Source organism: Parasteatoda tepidariorum, chromosome 7 (genome assembly GCF_043381705.1).
Source record: "Parasteatoda tepidariorum isolate YZ-2023 chromosome 7, CAS_Ptep_4.0, whole genome shotgun sequence".
NCBI classification, from domain to species: domain Eukaryota; kingdom Metazoa; phylum Arthropoda; class Arachnida; order Araneae; family Theridiidae; genus Parasteatoda; species Parasteatoda tepidariorum.
The window spans coordinates 33088376-33111044 of record NC_092210.1 but is presented as its reverse complement, the minus strand read 5'-3'; the positions used below and the strand labels follow the sequence as shown (position 1 = coordinate 33111044).

Genomic DNA, 22669 nt, shown 5'->3' with positions numbered 1-22669 from the left:
GCAATTATTAGATAGGCAACTGTTACAAAAGCAAGCTGCGAATTATATTAATTTATGCTTTGTCACAGGAAAAGCTTAATATCGAACGTTATAATTGTTTTATTTTATTTTTATGAATAGTTTAAATTATTATAATGCTGCATTAATTATGTTTTGTGATCTTTTTTTTCGTTGAAAAAAACTCGGAGTAAACTATAAGAGACAGTGCCTCTTCACCATTTTTCATTCCCATTCCATTTGATAAATATATTTTTTTTTCCTTCTTTAAGGTAGGTTGGTACTTTATTTACGTCGCACTAGAGCTGCACAATGGGCTATTGGCAACGGTCAGAGAAACATCCCTGAGGATGATCCGAAGACATGCCATCACACTTTTGATCCTCTGCAGAGGGGATGACACCCCCTGCTTTGGTAGTCCGACGACCTGCGCGCGAATTCGATCACTTTACGGTATAACAGTTCAACGAGGACCGATATCGCGCACCCTCGGTTCCTTTAGCAGGCTGATCAAAATGGTCACCCACCCGCTTACTGACCGCAGCCATTGATGCTTGACATCGGTGTTCTACTGGAAACCGTTTCTTTACAATCAGCCCACTGGGAGACAGCTTTTTTTTTATTATTATTGTTTTTTTGTTTTTTTTAAGATTCAAATATTTATAGCGTACTCTATTAATTGTTTAACCCATGTTTGTAAAGCAAATTTATTTTTGGAAAAAAAATCAAATATCACAAATTAATGAGCTTTAAGAGACTTTAAATTTACATTTTTAAATAGTAACAATTTAAAATTAAAGCATAATAGTTCATGACTAGACAAAATGCAATTACAAAGAAAAGAAACATATCATTTAGAACATATTTTAATGAACAAAACAAATCAATGTAAGAAAATTAATCCTTTTTACTTTTATTAACTTGTGATTAAACTCATAAACTACAAACATTTTAAGCAATATAACGGCTTTAATTTTAGATGATTTAATTTAATTTTGGGGGATATTTTTCCTATGATTTTGTTTTGCTAGATGCCTTTACTAATAATATTTTTACATATCCCACACTCCAACCACAGGTATAAAAGTTTAGAAAAAAAGAAAAATAGTACGAGAACACTGTAGAGGGCATGTAGTTTAAAACTGGTAAACTAAGAGTTAATTATTCTTAATATTATAATACAATTACGTTATATTTATTCTCTAATTGTATAATTTTTTATAAGCTTTAATACTTATTTGTTAAATGAAATAAAAAATTTTAATTGCAGAAAATCTAACATTTACTCGATGGCTTATTATTAACTTATTATTAATTTTATATGCTTGTCGTAAATAACAAACGAACGCATATAAGATATTTAAAATAAACATAAAACTAATAGGACATAAGAACAAATTTACGAATAAATATGATGCATTAATAAAAACAATTGTTTCCCATGCTAAGAATATTAATTACAAAATAATTTCCTAATTATATACTTACATAATATTAATTACATAATAATTTCCAAATTTTGGTAAATGATTCCTATTTTCATTATTTGGTAGTTAATATTTGTAAACAAAAATAAATAATGCCAGTAGGTCGGCATTCAGTTTAAAATCAAGGCATTTTTTTCTAATTCTTAATAAATTCAAGGTAATATATTTTTCACAGGAAAAATATAAATAGAAGCTTACCAGAAAGTAAAATCTTTTATAGAGACTTATTCTCGTTCTAAATCAAACTTTTTGGGACAGGCTACTATATACATAGCAAACTCACTGAAATGTCCCATCGAAATAGTTGCACTTCTTACGCAAATCCGTACGTAAAAAAAAGGAAATAACTATTTGTTTTAACATTATATACATTCTATTATGCTGTTAAAAATATGTGCTGTCTCAAGGTGACAGCTTATATTACAGCATGCTATTGTTGAAAAGTTGTTTTATGTTTGTCGGACATTGGAAGAATGGAAATGGAGATTTAATGCGTTGCGCATGCGCTCACAGCCAACTTAATGTCTTGCAATCCGAAACTTTCAAATCACGTTTTCTCATTATTTTGAGAGAAAATTGCATGGTATTGACCTTTGTCACTATTTTTACCTAAAATATGTGAATCGATATAAGGTGAATATATCCACTCAAGTGGAATAATTTAATCCCAATTTTTTTTAATTTAATGCATTTTTTATTTCTTGAGAAAAAAAGAATGTTTTGAAAGAATAAAAAAAATACTAAGAAAAATACTTCTTAACAATAGACGACGAAAGAAAACGATATTCTCGAAAAGAATTTATATATTTCTTTGAAGTTTTACCTATACAATAAAAAATATCATTTAATAATTTAAAGTTTAAAAGAATTTAATAATTTCATCATGTCAAATTTGGCAAAATATTTTTGTTAATAATTTTAATTATGTTAAAAGATGAAGGTAAGAGCTTGATTTAATATAATTTACAAAATTCAATCATTAAAATATGAAATCCATCTAAAATTATTTTCTTTGAAATGAGAAGCTTAATTTTTGGAAACTCGAACGAATGGGATGTTTTTTTTTTCTTTAAATATAATACTTTTGATAATAATTTAGTAAATATTCGTAAGAGTTTTAAGTAAAATAATTACAAAACTACAGATACGGTGCTTGAAAATAACTGCTCATTCCATTACAAAAGGAATTTATATTTTATTTACTTATTTATGAGGTCAATCAATTTATGTTTACATTGGCAAATTCCTTTTCGATTTTAATAGATATTTTGTGGTTATGAATTTTATTTGTTTTTCAGATATTCCATTTCCAGAAATATTCCGTTTTTTATTAAAGTTTGATAAGTTAAATAGGAAAAATATAAAACTAAAAATAAAGAATCCGGAAACCAACATAAAACTAATAAATAAATCCGAGTACATTCATGGAATATAAAATCAATTTATATAGTAATAAAGTGTTTAAAAAAATTATATGTATTTATAAGTTTTTATTCTATTATAAACATTCTAAGTTATCGTTCATCCGTTGCTTCGGCTAAACATTGAGCTGGATTGGCTGTCAAAGCATGCGCATTAGCAGCATATAAGGCGAAATCACGGAGGGCGGGAAGTTTGTAGGATGGTCTCCTAGGAAACGACTCAACAGACCTAGAATTGTAGGGTTGGGAAATTAGGCCAAACAAATCTAATCGAATACCTAGTTTCATCATGAAAGCGCATGAAGCGCCTATGCTTCATCAAACAGTGGTTTTTCGTGGAAAAATGTGCGAGTGGGCAAATCGGATGACACCTAATTTGAAGTAGAAGCAAGGGGAAAGAAGCTTGTTAAAGAAATCAATTCAAGATGTATTCGTGAACTATTTAAATAGATATATTGGCGGTTTTGCGTGACTTAAAAAACTTTTTGATTTAAATCATCACTTTTATTTTTCAATTGCGTGTTTTAACTTAGAGAACAGAAATATTTCATTCTAAATTGCGAGAAGTATTGCGTTTTTTTTTCCTTCTTAAGTACAGTTTTGTCTTCTACTGTGTATATCACTATTAACCTAATTTAGTCACAAAATTCTAGTTTGAGAACGAGAAGAAAATTGTTACTTTACCCCTCATAGTTTCAACTACCATTCCGTTTGCTTCAGTCATAAAAGAGAAATTAATTTAACTGACTGAAGGCGCAATTCTTAAAAAGAATTTGGAACGAGAAGCATTCTTAATTTAATTTCAGCCACAAGAAGTAGAACGGCAAGTAAATAAAATATAGCAGAGAATTTATTTTACGATGCTGTCAAATTTATTTAAGCTTTGTATTTATTATTTTTTGTTGACTGTATGAAATTTATAACGTTAAAATTTCAAAACGATTTTATTACGTATTTTTCACTTTACACAATAGTGGCCATTAAATAGTTCAAAATAGTGGCCTTTGTGCTTTCTTTAATAACTCAAGTATTTTTCCATTCTAAGCATTTTTGCCCCAACACATTCATTCGCCAGTTAATATAATACTTCTACGCAAAATTTCAAGACGAGTTTATAATGTATTTTTCTACAATGCGCTTTTATCAATGACTGAAGGCTGGGATAGCCTGGCTGGCAGGACACTGGACTCACGTTTGTGTAAACGGGAGTTCGAATCCAGCTTGCGAAGACTCACCGTGTAGTAAATGGTGACTTATGCTGGTTAAATCTGCCGGGTCACAAAATCCTCCATGTTTCCATAACAGTTCAATAGCTCTGGGGGTACTGAATTGGAGATTAATCGTTCTCTGGTTCAGATCAAAATGACGATCAGTGGATGAATGAATGTATGTGTGAATGGGTCCGCCCTATAAACGGGTGTGGCGGAAGTCGAATTCTTGACCATAGATGGCGCTACTGCAAAACAAGAACAATCGCAGCCCTTCTGCCTTAATGGCCGACGACTACAAAACAACATCAATGACTAAAATAACTTTATTTTCTAAAGTTACTTTTCTTAACCGTATTTCCAACTTAATATTTCTATATTTTCAAAAAGAAAAAAATTTTTTTAGCTCGATATGATAACCATTTCAAAATTGTAACTTTAATTTTAATAATAGTCTTTAACGTTAACCATTCAAACAATTTTTGTGAGGTAATGTAAGAAAATAAATTAATAAAAAACTTTGTTATTTCTCTATCTTTAGTCTTAAACTCAATTTTTGCATTTTTAAGCTAAAATAAGCAATTAATTTAAAATTGTAACTATTATAGTTACGCCAACCAGGTGGCCGAGTGGTTAGCGTGCCTGACTGCGGAGGCGATGGTTGCGGGTTCGAATCCCGCTCAGGGCATGGATGTTTCTTTCTCTTTGTGTTCTACGTCCTTTCTTCTTTGTGTGATTGAGTGAATGTGACCAGCCCTATAAATGGGTTTGTGGTTGTATGATGTGAGCGACGCTACTCCACCGCCGTGGATTAACCATAGGTGCTCACTGGGTAACGGTAAGAAAGTAGCAATTCCGGCATTTCTGAGGCCAATGGGAAATAGACCCAAATAACCGCCATTAACCAAAAAAAAAACTATTAAAGTTATAACTGTACTAATTATAACAATAACTAATAAAAACTATAACAATCTAATTATAACTATACCTTTAGTCTTAAAATCAATTTTTGCATCTTTGACTTACAATCTAACGAGCTACTATATAACTAGCTACAATAAATAAGCTGCAACAAATTATTAAATGAAGCTACAATAATAAATTTAGAATCATAACTTTAGGTACAGTAACTATAACAATATAAAATTAGAACTATAAACTTTAATTTTAATATTAGTCATTAACGTTAAACATTTAAAAGGGTTTTTTGTGAGATAACGTAAAAATCAAATTAATAAAAAAATTGTCACTGCTCTACCTTTAGTCTTAAAATCAATTTTTGCAACTTTAAGCTACTATATAACTATAGTTACAATAATTAAGCTACCATAAATAATAGAATTAAACTACAATAAATAATAAATTTCGAATCACAACTTTAGATACAATAACTATAACAATTTAAAATTGAAACTATAAATCCATTTTTTTAAATTAACTTTCCTATATGATAGTTAACAGTTAAAAAGGTTTCGTGTGACGTTCTCGTTTTCAAACGATAATAGACTGCAAAGTGACTGTCTTGGAAGAGCGAATTGTAAAAAAAAAATGTTGTGTATTATTAGTATCCACAATAAATTCCATTAACTTTATCAACATAGCAATTTTTCATAAAAGTTATAGGCAAACTAAAATCAAGGTGCCTGTTTCTTGAGTTAATGATTATTCGTCCTAGTGTAATAGAGAAAGTATCAAAAACCATCAAACTGACCTCGTTTTTCATGCCGACATTTGCATAGGCCGACCTTATACCATGGTAACGCTTTTGGCCTTGAGTGGATTAATTCGGGCCTCAAATAGAACATAACGCACAATGGGTTTTGTTGCTGTATTGCAATGAATAGACACCAATTTAGGTCGTTTCACTTTCTCTCGAAGTTTATTAATAAGAAATGTAAAAAGCATCTGCATATTATTTTAACATTGTTAAATCCGTGACATTGAAATGACATGTTACATTTCCGAAACAAAATTTAAAAAATGTTTTTTTTTTTTTTTTTGTTATGATAAGAAGATTTTTTCCCCGCATTTTTATTTTTATTTTTTTTAGAATAAAAACTTTTCATGCAGTATCTTTTCAATGTATAAAATTTGTAGAATTTTTCTCCTAACAGTATATGTTTAGAACGAATTGTCTCGAATCATGCATGTGTAGTAAATTTTATAACCGTCGTTAAACAGCCCACCCAATTTTTGGTTAACGAGAACCAATGTTTAACTCCATAGCCTTGTAATTTTAAACCCAACCTAGAAGACAAGGGAGTTTCTGGATCAAGTATTAGGAGAAATTTGCCTTCGTGGTGGACTTTTCGACGGAAATAACCAGCATTTGCGTTGCATGGAGAGGAAAACCACGAAAACTTCCACGGTTAACCTCACGGCAAGAGGACTCCTGAACTATTAGTTTTTATTAAAAAATGGTCTTCACTCCTCCCCCCATTGAATATTATTGCCCCCAGCTAACGAAAGAATGATCAAAATTTTTAATGTTTTTTATAACTATATATATTTTAAAAAATTTTAATGTAAAATCTTATAGTTATAATTTTTTTTTAAATTTTAGTTGTCTTTACTTTAATTTTAGAGTTTATTTGTTTCTATGGTAGATAAGCTAACGTGGATATTTCTGTACGTGATCTTTTGAACCATTTACAATCGCCAAGGCTCTAAATAGATTTTAAACATGCAATTAAAAGAATTTTTAAAAAATGTAGAGATGTAAAGATTTACACAGGGAAGGCTATGAGTTATACTTTCAAGTTATTCCCCCCCTTTTTTTTTTAAGTTTCTCGCGGGCCACTGCCCGGAAGTTGCCAAGACAAGGCAATTATTCTGCCCTGCCGCAAATCACTAAACGAAAATCTTCCAATGTTAATTTTATTAAATTTGAACTAATATCATTAAAGTATGTTATATTTGAACTATTTGATTGCGTTTAATATTCGTATATAAACGACTTTAAGTAATTATTTTTTATCTGATCAGAACTTTAATTCCAAGAGTATGTAGAAAAGTGTTCGTCTTTTTCTATGTTTTACATTTTGAAATCATGTTAAGAAAATCTAATCTTACCTTAGAATTATATGATAGATCCAACATTGTACTCAATCACGTTTACTGACAAACATATGTAATTAAGTTTTATAGTGAAAATAAACAGACAAGTAATATTTATAAACAAATTTTTGCAATAAAAGGATAATATTTGTTTACTTAAGTAAATAAAAAAAACAATTATATTTCCACATTAATTTTTATCATTATATGTGTGCATCATTAAAATTTTTACATTTTAAGGATTTTTATTTTTTTACAATACAAATTGCAATAGCATAGCCCACAATAAAGTTGAAAAATAACGCTCCACAAAAAACTATTATATTAACAATAGATATAATTTTGTATCGACAACAATTAAATATATAGACAAATATTTTACAGAATATTTATATCATCTTATTAAAATACATTTTATTAAATGGTGCTTTTTAATCGAACATACACATGAAAATAAACAGTTTTTCACTAAAAATGATTCACACGGATTAATAAAGATACACTTTTAAAAATACGCACATGTATATACACGCGTTTATTGTGTTATTTATGCATAAATCAAAAAAAGGAAAAAATCTAGACAGATCGTGCCTCAATTGTCAATTGTTTCATGTTCGCATCGTTAACTTATGATGACCTACTAAATATCTAGAAAGGTGAAATTTAATAATCAATTTTCAACGATTAATGTGAGGAAATGTTCAACGATTAATGTTGCTGGTGAAATTAATGTGCGTTTTGAATTAAGTTTTCAGCAGTAAGAAAAAGTCAGACAAGAAATAACATAGTTAATCTTTTCTTAAATGATTCTAATGTTTTTCTTTCATCTTGCCTCGACAATTCAAATAAATTACTCTAAATCAGGTTCCTCAAAAACTGTGCCTTTAGAAGGTTAACTAAAAATTAAAATTGGTTTAATTTACTCTTCACATTATATTATCATTGCTTTTAATTAAATTTCAATTACACAATGATACTTGTATAGAAGTGTTTTGTATATAGAAAAGACAAGATCTATCTTAGATATTTTATTCATAGAATTTTTTTTAATAAACTGAAAACAAGAATCTGGTATTGAAAAAGTATTGCTGGATAGAAAGAAAAAAAAAATTATGAGAATCAAAAAAAGCAAGAGTGGCTGCCTCGTTTAGGAATAGTTGAATTTAGTTTGACTTTCTTTAAACATTTGACACTCAATTTATATTAAGCATATTTTTCATACTTTTTCTCTATTTTATATTAATTTTGGTCAAAATAAGTGAAAAAATATCATATTTAGCACAATAATAATTTATGGTTATGAAATATAGTATGAAACGCAGTTGTCTTTTTCTGCGTTAATGATAAAACCTTCCAAACACGGCTCACTTCCGAACAATTATTTTTCAAATTTGCAGTTACTTAGATCTAAGCGAAACAATTATTCATCATTGATATTTTTTGTATTTACCAAATCAATTATTGTTAATTTCTTAATTATAAATCAAACGTATTTTTTTCTTTCAATCTTCTCTAGTTGGATTTTAAAATTCCGATAATCTAACAGATTTTTTTAGTAACTATATAGTTTTTTATAATTTAAAAATATCCAAATATATTTTAGCTTGCAATTAAAGCGTCAGAAAAAAATATCTAAAAGGGACAACGGTGTCCCATGTACGTCAAACGGTTAAACGCTAATATCTATGGGTAAGTAAAAGGATGTGTTAAATAGTAAGTGGATAATCTAAGTAGATAAGTAGGGGATTTTTCAGTTTTGAAAAGCAAAAATGAAAAGTAAAGCCTATATAACAATTCCTTAATTTATTTTGATTCTTTTAGTACTTAAAAGGAACAGCTTTATAAAAAATAGCTCTAAATTTGTTTTCTATTATATTATTAATGTGGCTGAGCAAGTTTCTAGGTTATTTTAATTCTAAAGAATAAAAGAATACACGCATAAAAAATATAATTGCTTCTAAATTCATTTATCATTTATAATTAAAAAATACTTGTTTTATAAACAATGGGGACTGTTATTAGTTGAAAAACTACTGATATAACATGTAATGTAAATTTAAAAGGGATCTTGTCATAAATTCACATGTTTAACATTCTTTGGTTGCGCTCTACTACTTTTAAAAATATTCTTATTTATTTCTTTAACTCTTTATTTGTTTCAATAATTCCAGACTGAACGATGAGACCCTGAATATCTTATTTCTTACGGGTAAATTAAACCCATCAAATCATAAAAATATGTTAATTACAAAATATTATTTTTCAAATTAATTTCTAAAAATATATCTATCTTACTACAAAAGAAAAAATATTGTTAAATTAACTTTGTAATGTACCTTTTCTTTAGATATCACCGGCGTTGAACAGTCGATCCAATTCTGAGTTTACGACTACCAAATTTCAACTCCTTAGCCTTGTAACTTTGGTCCTTACCCAGAAGACAAGGGAACTCCTGGATCAAGCATTCGGGCAAACTAGCCTTTGCGGATGATCTTTTGATGAAACTAATCCGCATTTGCGTTTTATGGGTATGAAAACCATGAAATCTTCCCATGGTTAGCCAAACGACAAGGGGATTCTATCCCATGATACGTCTACCTCTGAGGAAATTTTTCGTGCGATTGCGGTCGATGCGAGCTAGGAGCAAAATTCTTATCAACCAACCACTCCTGGGATTTGAATCTCATCGGTTGGCGCACTCTGAGCCAACGTGGCTCAGTAACTTACCTTAGTGCATTTTACACTACAAAAATGATAAGACTGCTAAATGTGTGCTATGAAATTGTCCTTAACCTCGGTTGAGCCCGATTTCGGCTCGTTCTATTAAACACGTTTTTGTGTCCGTTTATAAAAGACAAATCTCGCAATTGTAATTGATTATTTTCTGGTGAGCTAAAGAGATCAATTATTAACAAACTATCTTTGTCGAATTCACATACAATTCGTTTCCTTACCACTACAAGCAAAATGTATTATTTGTTGTTATATTTTGATTGTTTACTTTTTAGCAGTGCTCCAATTTTAATCGGAACACCGCCGAATTGAAATCTAAGTTTCAATCATTTATTGTTCACTTTATAACAATTTTTTTTTTAACAGACGCTTAATTAGAATGAGAAATATAATAAAAGAATCAGAACCTAAAATTCTCCCCCGTTTTTTAAAAAATATAAACCCACATATTTTTTTTTTAAATAAAAGATGCACTCTCATGTTTGTTTGTTTTCTTTTTTTTAAGAATGCGCTTATTTTACCAGTGGTGTCACACAAATTAATTTTCTAATTTAAAAACAAGATTTTTAAAAGCATTTTATATTTTATTATCCTAACTTTCGGACAGTATTGCTGTTAAACTTTTCATTCTTTGCGGTTCAGACAATTTTAAATTCCCACAAATAACTTTAGAGGATAATTTTTTTTTAACAGATCTTAAGAGGCTTTCGCAATCTGCAATGGCTTTTTTTCCCCTGCAAGCTATAGTTTTTAAGCCATTTAATAATATAGTCCTAAGTAGGATTTTTAAAATTTCACTCAAATGATCACTAAGTGTTTCCACTTGTCTACGACACGGAGAAAAAAAAAGTATGGTAATATTACCATACTGTATGGTAAAGACATTACTGAAAAAAACAACAACATAATTATGGTAATAAAACCAAAATATACGATATTTAAACCATTCATAGGGTAACGGTTTACAAGAAATTCATGTTTTGAAAATTATATTTCTTATTACCACACATTTAGTAAAAAATACAAAACTGAAAAGTAAACTTAACCTAATAAGTGGTTTTTACGATATGCTCTAAGGTACCATGATAGAATTACCAAATTTTACCCCTTTTACCAAATTTTAACATTTAATATATATAATTCTCTTACGTGACTCCCAAATTTTGTCTGTATTTCTTTTCCGCCGGTGGCAACGCTTGCTTTGTTTTGTTTACGTTGCTATTTCTCTTACACGGCGAATCGACCAATGATTGCAGCTAAAAATGTCGCATGCCAAATCTAGCTGAGGTGGCTCAACATATAGCGCTTTTAAAAACGAAAACTGAAATAACCAGAGAGCATCAGCTGCGGCAATCTCATACTATTAAGCTAGGCAGAAGTGAGTAGTCTTTGTCGATAGATCTCTATTTTAGTATTTTGTCGAAAGCGCTTTTTTTCACGAATTTATATATTACGAATTTATTTGACGATTTTTGATTTATATCACGAATTATACTATAGCACATTTCTAATAGGTTTAACGAATTACATGTCATTTATTTGAATTCAAATTTATTTTAATGACTTAGTATTTACTAAAAAGATGTAATTTTTTTTTAAAAAAAAGTTTTTATAAGGATTTGAATGATTGTTTTGAATTCTTAGAATTTTGTGCATTTGCAATGTACCTAAGCAGGGGTCTGTTTAGAAGAAATTTGGGTCCGTCAACGGACCCTTCACAATATATCTTTTCATAAAAACGGATCCTTCACAAAATATTTTAACTTAAAAACGGACCCTTCACAAAATATTTTAACTTAAAAACGTTCCCTTCACAAATTTGTTTATCTTCATTATTATTTTGTTAATCGAATAAACCCTTTCCAGGGCAGAAAACAAGAAAGATGGATGTAAACGAATTAAGTTTTGTCTTCGGCAGACGATTCTTCCATTATTCGTCCGAAATTAATATTCTGCGTTCAGCAGTATAGTTTTACAGTGTTGAGCATAATCTTGTATGTCTTTACAAATTAAAAACTCCTTGGACCGACCCCTGCTAAGTTAGTAGCGAGCGAAGTGAGTTTGGTTTGCGAAGCAAACCTTATAAAATTGCATAGAAATTTCAGGGGCTTGACGAGCGTTAGCGAGCATTGGGCGCAGCCCACTATTATATAATACAATATTTTATTGTTAATTTTTCCAAAATCATTACCAAAGTTTACCGTACTTTTTGGGGTTCCCATAGAGCCAGAAATACGGTAAATTTTAACATATTCTAGTAGTTTCGAATATAGTTTTTTCCTCAGTATACGTATGGCAAGAAGATTATACGATTGTACATTTCAGTTCATGATGCGATAAGTTAAGATCATATGCCTGTCTCAAATGTTATTTTTAAAGGAGTGACAGGCCTATATATGTGTACATAAACTTATACGCTTTTCATAACACTTGTATATTCAGACAAAAATTAAAATAAACTAAAAATACCATTTTGAAAAAATTCCTTATCTTTCGGAAAAAAAATAATTTCAGGTTTGAAATTCTCATACCCGAATTAGGTAGGATCAAGTACTCGTATAAACGCAACACAAATTTTTTTGGAAATGTGTACAAACAGAAAAGCGTTATTGTTTTATTTTTAAAAGTTTCGTAAAAGAAGGTACCAAAAAAAAACTTAAAATGACTATAAAATCCAAGAGGGAAATTTTACTTTATAACTGGCGTTACACACTCGATCCAATTCTGAGTTTAAGATTATTAATGTTCAATTCTAAATCCTTGTAATTTTAAACCCAACCTAGAAGACAAGGCTTTCATAAAAGACTTTTTGATGGAACTAACCCGTATTAGCGTTACATGGAGGAAAAACTACGAAACTATTCTAGGGTAGCCAAACGGTAAGGGGATTCTAACCGATAAACCGTTCAGGATATTTTATTTTAGCACTATGATCAGCACTGAGGATATTTTCTTTCAGCACTACGATCGGCGTGAGCCATGAGTAGAATTCATATCAAACAGGGGCAGCTGGGTTTCGAACCTGGGCAACCTCATTAGGAGGCGGACACTTTATCCTCTCATGCTTCACCGAGGAGGATATTCTAAATCCAAATCTGAATAGCTAAATTATTTTAAATAGAGTTTTTTTTTAAATTATTTTAAAACTATTGCACCTTAGGCAAAATAACACCCACTTCTCTTCGATGGAGAGAATCACACCCACTTTCACGTCTTTAAATCTAAAAGTTTCTTTTTTAAAAATAATGTGATGGCTAAATGAACGTAAATTTATACTGAAAGAATATTAAACTCAAGGTTATTTCTTACACCCACGTATTCTAATATAGACGTTTTGTGACTTACTCTGTCTAGGTTCATTACCTTTCAAGGAAAATTCTTGAAGTGGTCTAGGAATACACGGGCTAAGCATTGAGTGGGAGGAAATGTTCTTTTAGGAAGAAAACTAATTTAGCTTATGACATAAGAATTATTGTTTTACAAGTTTCTAATTAAATTTCTATACATGGATTTTTCTTTAACTAACAACTCTGATATGCAAAACCAAAATCATTAGTTAAAGATAATTATGAAATTATTTTATTGATGAATTAGTTCATGAAAATAATTATTTTATTGGCTGACTGGAAAAATACATACGAAAGTCATATTTTTAAAATTTAATATCTCAGAAACTATTTGGCCGATTTCGCTCCAATTTTGTACTTTGCCATGTAAAATTATATTGTTTAAAATTATGTAAAAAATTATTTTCCTTACAATTAAAATTGCTTAGACAATTATTAAATAAAAATAAACTATCAATAAATATTTACTGAAAGTCATATTTTGCATGGAATTATTTTTGGATAAATGAATTTTACAATTAAGTACAAGAATTGTTCAATTCGTTTAAAAAGTTCTCAAGATATAGCGAAATACGCAAAAAATAAAATTAACCGCTTAGTTTAATTATTAAAATAAATTAATTATCAACTTAATCATAAATTAACTATTTAATTATTAAATTAACCAATTATGGACCGCTTTCCTAACCTAACTATCGGTACAATATTTTGGGAGTCAGAAATCCAAATCCGTCGTAAAAAAGATATGTTTATTCAGAGAAAGTACGTTTTTGTATCTGATTTTGTAATTTAAAATATCGTCCACACTAATTAAGTAACATATTTGAAGTCATACCCTCTAACTATTAAGATTGAGTTTTTAAACGTGAAGGTTCGATCATATTACATCAAAAGTTATTCTGACCTATTTCAACCGTTTGTTTTCGCTCTCTATCTGGAATTGCATATCAAAGTATAAGTTCATAAGAACAGTGTATAACAAAAGATTTTTTTCAAGGTATAATTATTTAGATGTCAGAACTATTAAATTTGTATAATTTGCTGAATTATTTAAAATTTTTAAAAAAAGCTTAAATTCAGAAATAAACTTTAATATTTGATAAGGCTTAATAACTAGAAATGAAGTCATATACTTTTAATTTGAGAACAATTATACAATAAACATACCTCTAACCTCAGACATCTACCTCAAATCTCGTTGTATATCAATATTGTGAATTGTGTATATCAATATTGTGATAACAAACAAAGCACTCATTTATGTTTAAATTTAATTACAATTTATTTTATTTGAATAAATTGTTAGTGAATGGACTGAAAGCTTCTCATACGTTTTTTCCAAAGTGTTATTTAATGTCCTTCAAGGTACAAAAAGACTTTACTAGTTCAAATAACTGTAAATTTGTTCCGTTATCGTCCTTATATTTACATTGTATCACGATACCAATTTGGGACTATAATATAGTATATTACATGAATAATACTGAGTCACTTAAAATTGTGCAGTGTTTCGCACAACCAATTGAACATCGTATAACTTTTACTATAACTTCGAGTGTACACTGAGAAAAAAAAAGTATGGTAAAAACTACCAGAGCTAACATTTACCGTGTTCCGGACTCAATGGGAAAACCAAAAAGCTTAGTAATTTTTACCGACTCGCTTTGATAATGATTTTGGAAAATTAAAATATTTAATAAAATTAAGTAAATGTGATCCTTTTTTTATGATACTTTAAAACAGTGTTTCCCAAACTTATGACTTTTGCACCCTTTCTAAATTTTTCGTAACGCTGTGTACCACTAATAAAAAAATAAATGTATTTTTTAGTATAAAAAAATTGCACAAAAGCTAAGAATCACAACTGGCTGTTGATATCACTAATTATATTAACCGATAACTCTGCAAAAAATAGCCAATAGAAAAATACAAAATCGTAAATTTTCATGGCTAGCTTTATCATTAAGTACAATTTTTTGATATTTTCGTTTGTTGCAAGATATTTCGCATAAGAACGCGTACCCCAGCTAAACCATTCCCGTACCCCTGGGGGTACGCGTACCACACTTTGGGAAACACTGCTTTAAAACATGGGTATGGCATAAAAACCACTTATAAGATTAAATTTACTTTTTAGTTTTGCATTCTTTACTAAGTGTGTGGTAATAAGACTTAAATTTTTGAAAAACATAATTCCCGGTATATTTTTACCATATGAATGAAAAAAATTACCAAATGAATGGTTTAAATACCGTATATTTTGATTTTATTAACCAGAATTATGATGTGTTTTTTTCCAAAAATATCATTACCATACAGTATGGTAATGTTACCAGAATTTATTTCGTTATGTATTACATATCATAAATTCATTTTCAAATGATTTTTTAAACGATAGCTTTGAAACTCTTTTTTAAAAAAAGACAAATAGATTATCGAATAATATTCAATAAGTCTATTTAATTTATCTTAAATATTTCGGTAAATGTGTCATTTTTATCACGATTCCAATTTTAAAAAAAAACGGGCTGTCTTAATCATATGGTAATATTACATAATTTTTTTAAAAAAATTCATAAACCTGAATTACTAAGTGCATAACACTCTTGCATGGACAAGTATTTTTGTATTTATTAACTTATTATTGCAAATTTAATTATTATTCACTATTGTTAACTGTCGGGTTATGTTCATTTCTATAGTCACATTCCTTTCAAGATGTATCATAAAAAGTTTTGTGATATATATTGAGTAGTTTTATTTCTCAGCTTATGCTCTTTGAGGTATTTTAGAGATTGTACTCTGATAAGAGCTTAAAGTATTAATAGACCTTATTGGCACATCAATTATTTTAGTTACACCTTTAATCTGAAACTCTTTCTAAATCGGTGACCAACTGGTTTTGAACTTGAGCCAACTAATCTTAAATCAAACTGGAATTGCGGAGAAAGCAAAACAAACAAAAACATATTTTCTGTTCAACATTCAATGACTGGTGTAGTACAAAGCGAAATACTAATTTGTAAATAAACATAAATAATAAAAGGTAAAAGATGTCCATTCCTAATCTCGATCACTCTCTAAATGAATCTTGATCCCGAAATCCCGATCAGTCTTGAAGCCAGTTTTAATCCTTGAACTTGCACTTGTGACTTAACCATTACCACCACCCTTAGGAGGTTGCAGTCGCGACCATGACAAAACAATATGCTTGTTGTGTCATGTGGGTATATAATCCTACGGAAAAGTCTCAAGACATGACACCGGAAGAAAGAGGCGTCCATTTTGCCCACTCAGCATCAGCAGATCCAGATATTTCAGCTCAACAGCATTTGCTGTTGTTCATTCATGGTCTTTAATATTCACAACTTAGGATAGAGAAATGGGCGGTTCTTCCCTAAAGGTGAATGTGCCATCATCCACCTTAAGATGTGACATCGATAAAATATGCACAGGCAGTATACGATAATTAATTTCATTGATAAAGACCGGTTGAGAGATCACAGAATAACAAAAGTGGGCGACAAAATTGTGACAAATAATGAGTTGTCAGCTTTAAAAACACTTTTAATTTTCTTCTTTAAGCGATATACAGGTTGTATGCAGGTTAACAATTTTTTTTCAGTCAGTGGGAGCATTAATATAATTAAAATTTAAAGTACATTAAAATTTAAAGTATATAAAAATTGAATTCAGATAAATTTAAGAGTCAGGCCCCGATTTACAAAATACAGAACTCAGGAATCTGGACAGAAAGCCACTCGGAGGCTCTCTGAAAGAACCGTTAAGTTTCAGTTAATATGCATGGATTTTAATCACAAAACCAAAAGGCAAATTTTTAAAAATGGCAATTTGAAGCAAGCTTATTTAGAAGTACATCATATAGAAATTCAAAATTTAATTTAGCTAAACCATGAGAAAAATATTAACATTTAATTGATATAAGATTTTTTGGTGAGAATGATAAAAATTATGAAGGAAAAAAAAGACTCGTACTAAAATATTTTCTTTTTATATATATATAAATTTTTTTTTTGGGAGTGGGGGGGGGGCTCTGGGCTTGTGCCCCGAATGTCCTTCCAAAAATCAGTCTCTTCGTAGAGTAAACCATGAAGTTTCAAATTCTGGAGAAAGAAATTTCCATGTAATAAAATGCAAACAAATTACGGCAAGGATTGCGCCAGCGTGAAATTATCGTGCAATAATTTGTCTACATTTTAACATGTAATAATTTGTCTTGCAAAAATTTTCTGCAATATTTGAAAACATTTTTTCAGTATTTAAAACTTCATGGTTTACATAGGGTTTACCCGAACTTGCTTTCTCTAAACTTTAAATGTTAAAATATCAATAGAGGTTAAACAAAACTTGCCATGCGAAGTTTCTCTCTCGATATTTCGTCTTCTAAACTTCAACTTTAAATTAACAACCAACAAGTTTAAATAACATTTGTCGGATGATGAAAATGAAATTTTTTTAAAACTATTTTACGGTCATTATTTAAATGTATTTCATACGTGATAATGTTTTTTAGATTTTTTTTCACGTTTCTCTAGTAATTTATTTTGTGCTCGATTAATTTTCCAATTGTTTATTTCAGTTTTAAAAGCATATTATTTAAGAATAACAGGTCAATGTGGCATCTGTTAGTATGAATAATTCTTGATACAGAGAAGGAATAAAGAAAATAGAACGTGGAAAAATGGAGGAAAAAGAATTTAAATATAGCAAGTAAGTAAAACAGAAAATCAATGAATTAGTTTGTAAATAAATAAAAAGTTTGAAAAATAATAAAAAGTTGAAAAATAAATAAAACTTAAAATTTGTAGTACGACAGAAGAATCTCACAAAATCAGATTCTACTTTTTTCGTCTCGCATGGTCTTTAAAATAATATAAGGATTCTAATTCTTTTTTTATTAAGTCACTAAAGTTATTTGTTTCATTTTATTCCCTTAAATGTATTTCAAAAAACTTAGTTACCAAAATGTAATGTTTAAGGCTTAAAGTATTTTTAAAACCTATAGTAGGTCTTTTTCGTAAAGTTTAATAATGTTTAAAAAACACCTTTACAAAATAACAAAACAAAAAAGTATTCTTAAATATCAATTGGTGCTTTAATAAATAGTAAATCGGCAATGGAATAATTTAACATTGGTTAAAAGAATCAGAATCTGACTTCTAGACACCATTAAAAGTTTACACACATAGATTGATTTATTATTAATGTATTGCCGCCATCATACATAAAAGGTGAAAAAACATTATAAGTTTTTTGCTAGTACTAAGATATCATTAGAAGATAAGGGGAAAAATAAGAGAGTTAGGAATGATCATTAACCTACTAACTGAAAAAAGTTATATTACAAAATGATCGATAGTTTCTCCTTATAAATGTGGAAGACATTAAATATCTATCTTCCTCATTGAGTGATTAATAGATTTTATTTTTCGACAGAGGAAACATTATTTGCAACACTATTTCTCTTACGGAATATCACATTTTTATTTGACAAGTATGGTTAACACATTAGATAATTTTATAACAACAAAAAGAAGAGTTAGTGTGGGTGTTTTTTATAACTCTAAAACTGTTTGAGGGAAAAGAAATTTGCACATCAGTTAAAAGATAAATTTCAACTAATACTTTCGCTTTCTCAAGAAACAAAACTGTGTGTAATGAAAACAGAATATATTAGATACTTTCGCGATAAAGGTAAGAAAGCGTTTGTTTGATAACTGAACATAATTAGAACTTTACAAAAAACAAAAGAATGGTGAAACGGCTTCTAATTACCTTTCAAGCTAAAACAACACTAGTTATTAATTCGATTGATGTCGATTAATTGTCAATAATTGTTAGCACTAATTTCAATATCAATGATAAAAAACTTTCAAAATATTGAGAAATTCAAGAAAATTTAAATTTAAAGAGTTTAATTTGAAAAAAAATTAAAAATGAAGATAATTAATACACTACTAATGATGATGGTAAAAAGATATAAGACGTGCAAAAGATAAATTATTTATATTTTTCATCAATTTAATTTATTTTATTTTATTTATTTTATTTGTTTTATTTATTTTATTTATTTATTTTATTCTGTTTTAAATTAATATAATAGTAAGAATTTGAGATAAGTAAAATATCAACGCTTGGTGTATTTCTTCTAAACACGAGTTGGCGAATAAATTAAATATTTTCTTGAGTCAGATGATACTGATTAATTGATATTGCACTGAAATGCAGAAGAACTGGATCAATTGATTTCTAATTTTTTTCACGCTCGGATGACTCACTTCTACCCACGGAAATCTTTCAAATAACAGCCCCAAAACTGCGGGGGAGAATGAATTTCTTTAAATTTTCATTTTGGACCTAACCTTCAAAGTTCAAACTGTGACTAAAAGGATGATGTTCGCGTAGGATGCAGTTTCGAGAACATTTCCGAGTAAAGAAAACTTGATGTCAATGAAGTAGGTTGTCAATTTTTTTAATTATATTACTTCTCAGAAAAGAAATGTGAAGTTTTCCTTTGCATTATTTTGAAATAAACGAAACTTTAATAATCCATACGGTCACAGTGTTCAAAAGTAAATAAAAACCGTTTAGTGTTTATGTCACATGATTGTCTATATCTCTCTCTCTAGATAGGGAATGGATGTAGGTGTTGCCGTCAATTTGAAATGAGCAAATCTAATTAGAAAAGTCTTTATAATTTCCTTATAAGCCCAATAATTTTTAAGCGCGTTCATTCAGTTTGCCACTTCCTAGACCTGAAAATAACCACTCGCCAATAAAAAAAAGTGGTGACTTAAATTAAATAAACAACCGGCCACTTTTTGCCATTGCTTTTATTTATTTATTTATTTTAAACTGTTAATCTTTATGATAGGTCTTCAGATTAATGCAGAAAGACACTGGAAAACAGAATTTTCATAAAAACGCCCAATGTCGAAATTCAAAATTTTGATCCTTCCATTTGCGATGTAAAGATTCATGTAGAAGAGAGATATTTAACAATTGGTCCCCTTCCGTAATGTTTTTTTTTTTTTTTTTTTTTTTTTTTTTTTTTTTTTTTTTTTTTTTTTTTTNTTAGTTTCTCGCGGCCACTGCCCGGAAGTTTCCAAGAGTTGGCGATTATTCTGCCACAGATCACGATACGGAAATCTCCCCTAATAATTTATAAATTTCATAGATTAAATGTGTGCATCTAGTGTATTTTGCCTCCCCAAATATTTTAAAATTAAGTTCCTTAAAGTCAGTATGTTTAATTAAATTTTGTAACATATTTATATAATTTTTATTGTTGAATTAGTTTTTTTATAGCTGAACGTTATTCCTAATAGGTTTTTAAGTATAATTTAATCCAAGCACAAAAAAAAAATAATAATAAGGTTGCTTAAAGTGGCTAGCAAATGATTTATGGATATCGGTCACTGAGTCATTAGGTTTGAGGAAAAAGTGGCTAACAAGTTATTAGAGTCTCCGGCTACTGGCTACTAAGTGAAAACTTAAATTTTCAGGTCTACCACTTCCTAAGCACATGTTCGTGTCTGTAGTGGATACATTATCATATACGGGAAAACTTAAATTTATCGGACATGAAATCTGTTGCAGTATATGCATCAGATCTAATCCGAGAACTTTAAAAAAATGTCAAATAGTACGATCTTCAAATGAGATTAACAAAAATAAGGCGTTAAAAAAAGTCCTCACACACCCCAAGTTAACGCATTTTATTGAAAAGGGTAATTTAGGACCTTCATCCACTAAGCGCTCTATTTGTCAAACTTGGCGATGCAATACAAAACAAATATAAATTCCAGTTGGTTAAATTAATTTATTTATTACAAAACAACCCTCATTTTAAACGCATCATACTATAACTGACAACAAAGGAAATGCTTGAATAATAATAAATGTCTAAATGAAGCAAACATATACTTTTATAAAGGATTACATTTTATCGTGTCTATCGAATTACATATTTATGCTCGAAATGTAACTCTTCTATCTAATCACTGTAATTGCATCACAAAGACTAAGTTTTTTTCTTCTTTCTGTTGAATCTTTTTCACAGCCAATAAATAATAGTAGCTCTTTAATATTTTAAACACGAATCGAGAAAGGGAAATGGTTGAAAACGACCGCTTTTGAGATAATGCGGAAGTCTGTTTTGGCAATTTAACTTCTCTCTTTAAATGATGGCTGTTTTTTTAATGAAATTAGTGACGCAGAGAACTAATAGAAATTTAGGAACGCGTATAACAATATTATTTTAAAATTTGCTGCAACCATATGAAGATGTAACGTTTAACGATTTGTGCAAATTAATCATTCTTGAACTTAACAAGAAACGATGGTCTGACTTGAACAGAAATATTGTTTTTAATTTATTTTATAACCGCCCGCAATTTCGGGATAATGACATTCAATATTCTACTCAGTTGCCTTGTAATTCAGAACTCAACTTAGAAGACAAATGAACTCCTGCATAAAGCATTGGAACAAACTAGCATTCATGGAGGACTTTTTGATGGAACTAACCCAAATTTGCTTACATGGAGAGAAAAACAGCGAAAGCCACCCACGGTAAGCATGACGGATAGGGGATTCTTGCCTATGATCCGTCAACCACTGAGGATATTTTACGTCAGTCAGTACCTTGAGTCAGTACTGTGGACAGTGAGAACCAGAAGTAAAATTTGTCTCAACCATTCCAGGTTTGAATCTATGGTAGACTAAAAAAAGAAAACCGCAAAAGGGGATTAATTCGAAAAATGTAGGCAAGCCTCAAATCCCTTTGGCGTGAATAGGTACCGATACAAAAATATCCCCCCAAAATTCGCCATTTCACTGCAATAGCATGCCATGGGAATGTGATGCCATAATATATAAGTGCAAATACCGTAAACTCGATATTAAAATAAATATTTTTTGAATTTTTAACCACATGAAAGAACTGTTGTAACTAAGGTTGAAAATTGTTTTTTAAAAAGAGTTAAGTATTCAGTGTTTTTTTATCAGAATTATAAACAAATTCAATTTTAATTCCAATTTTTTATACAAAACCTACGCAGAATAATCACTGCAACTCAATCCAATGTTCTCAGAAAAATCATTTCAACATCGATATTATCATTAAAATAATGTAAGGTATCAAACTCCGTTAATATAACTGTAATTTCCTTGAACTAAATTTATACCTTAAACCGCAGTTTCCTGAAAAATTACTGTAATTTTAATAAGGTGCTAAATTGAATCGTATTTTCTTTCAAGTTGAGTCAAAATGTTGTGTAATTAAGTTCAAGAATTATTCTGCGTGCATACTTGCACTAATTTGCACCAAATGACGATAGGTGTCTTTTTGAGCATTTCCAAAAAAAAAAAAAAAAAACGTATCCATTTCACTCTAA

The 22669-nt window shown here is 29.3% G+C and overlaps 2 protein-coding genes across 6 annotated transcripts in view; one reads left to right on the top strand and one right to left on the bottom strand.

The window, feature by feature from the left end:
- The window catches only part of LOC139426007 (uncharacterized), a 491229-nt gene that overhangs the window by 195475 nt on the left and 273085 nt on the right, over positions 1–22669 (top strand). The window lies entirely within an intron of this gene.
- Positions 1–22669, bottom strand: part of LOC107438339 (SAXO downstream of blistered) — a 96260-nt gene that overhangs the window by 46210 nt on the left and 27381 nt on the right. Inside the window, exon 1 of one of the 5 annotated variants that reach the window (XM_043047998.2) lies at positions 1683–1959. The exons of the other annotated variants lie outside the window; for them this stretch is intronic. The gene's annotated coding sequence lies outside the window, so the exon portion shown is untranslated. Of the gene's footprint in view, positions 1–1682; positions 1960–22669 lie in introns of those variants that run through there. 5 annotated transcript variants of the gene reach the window in all.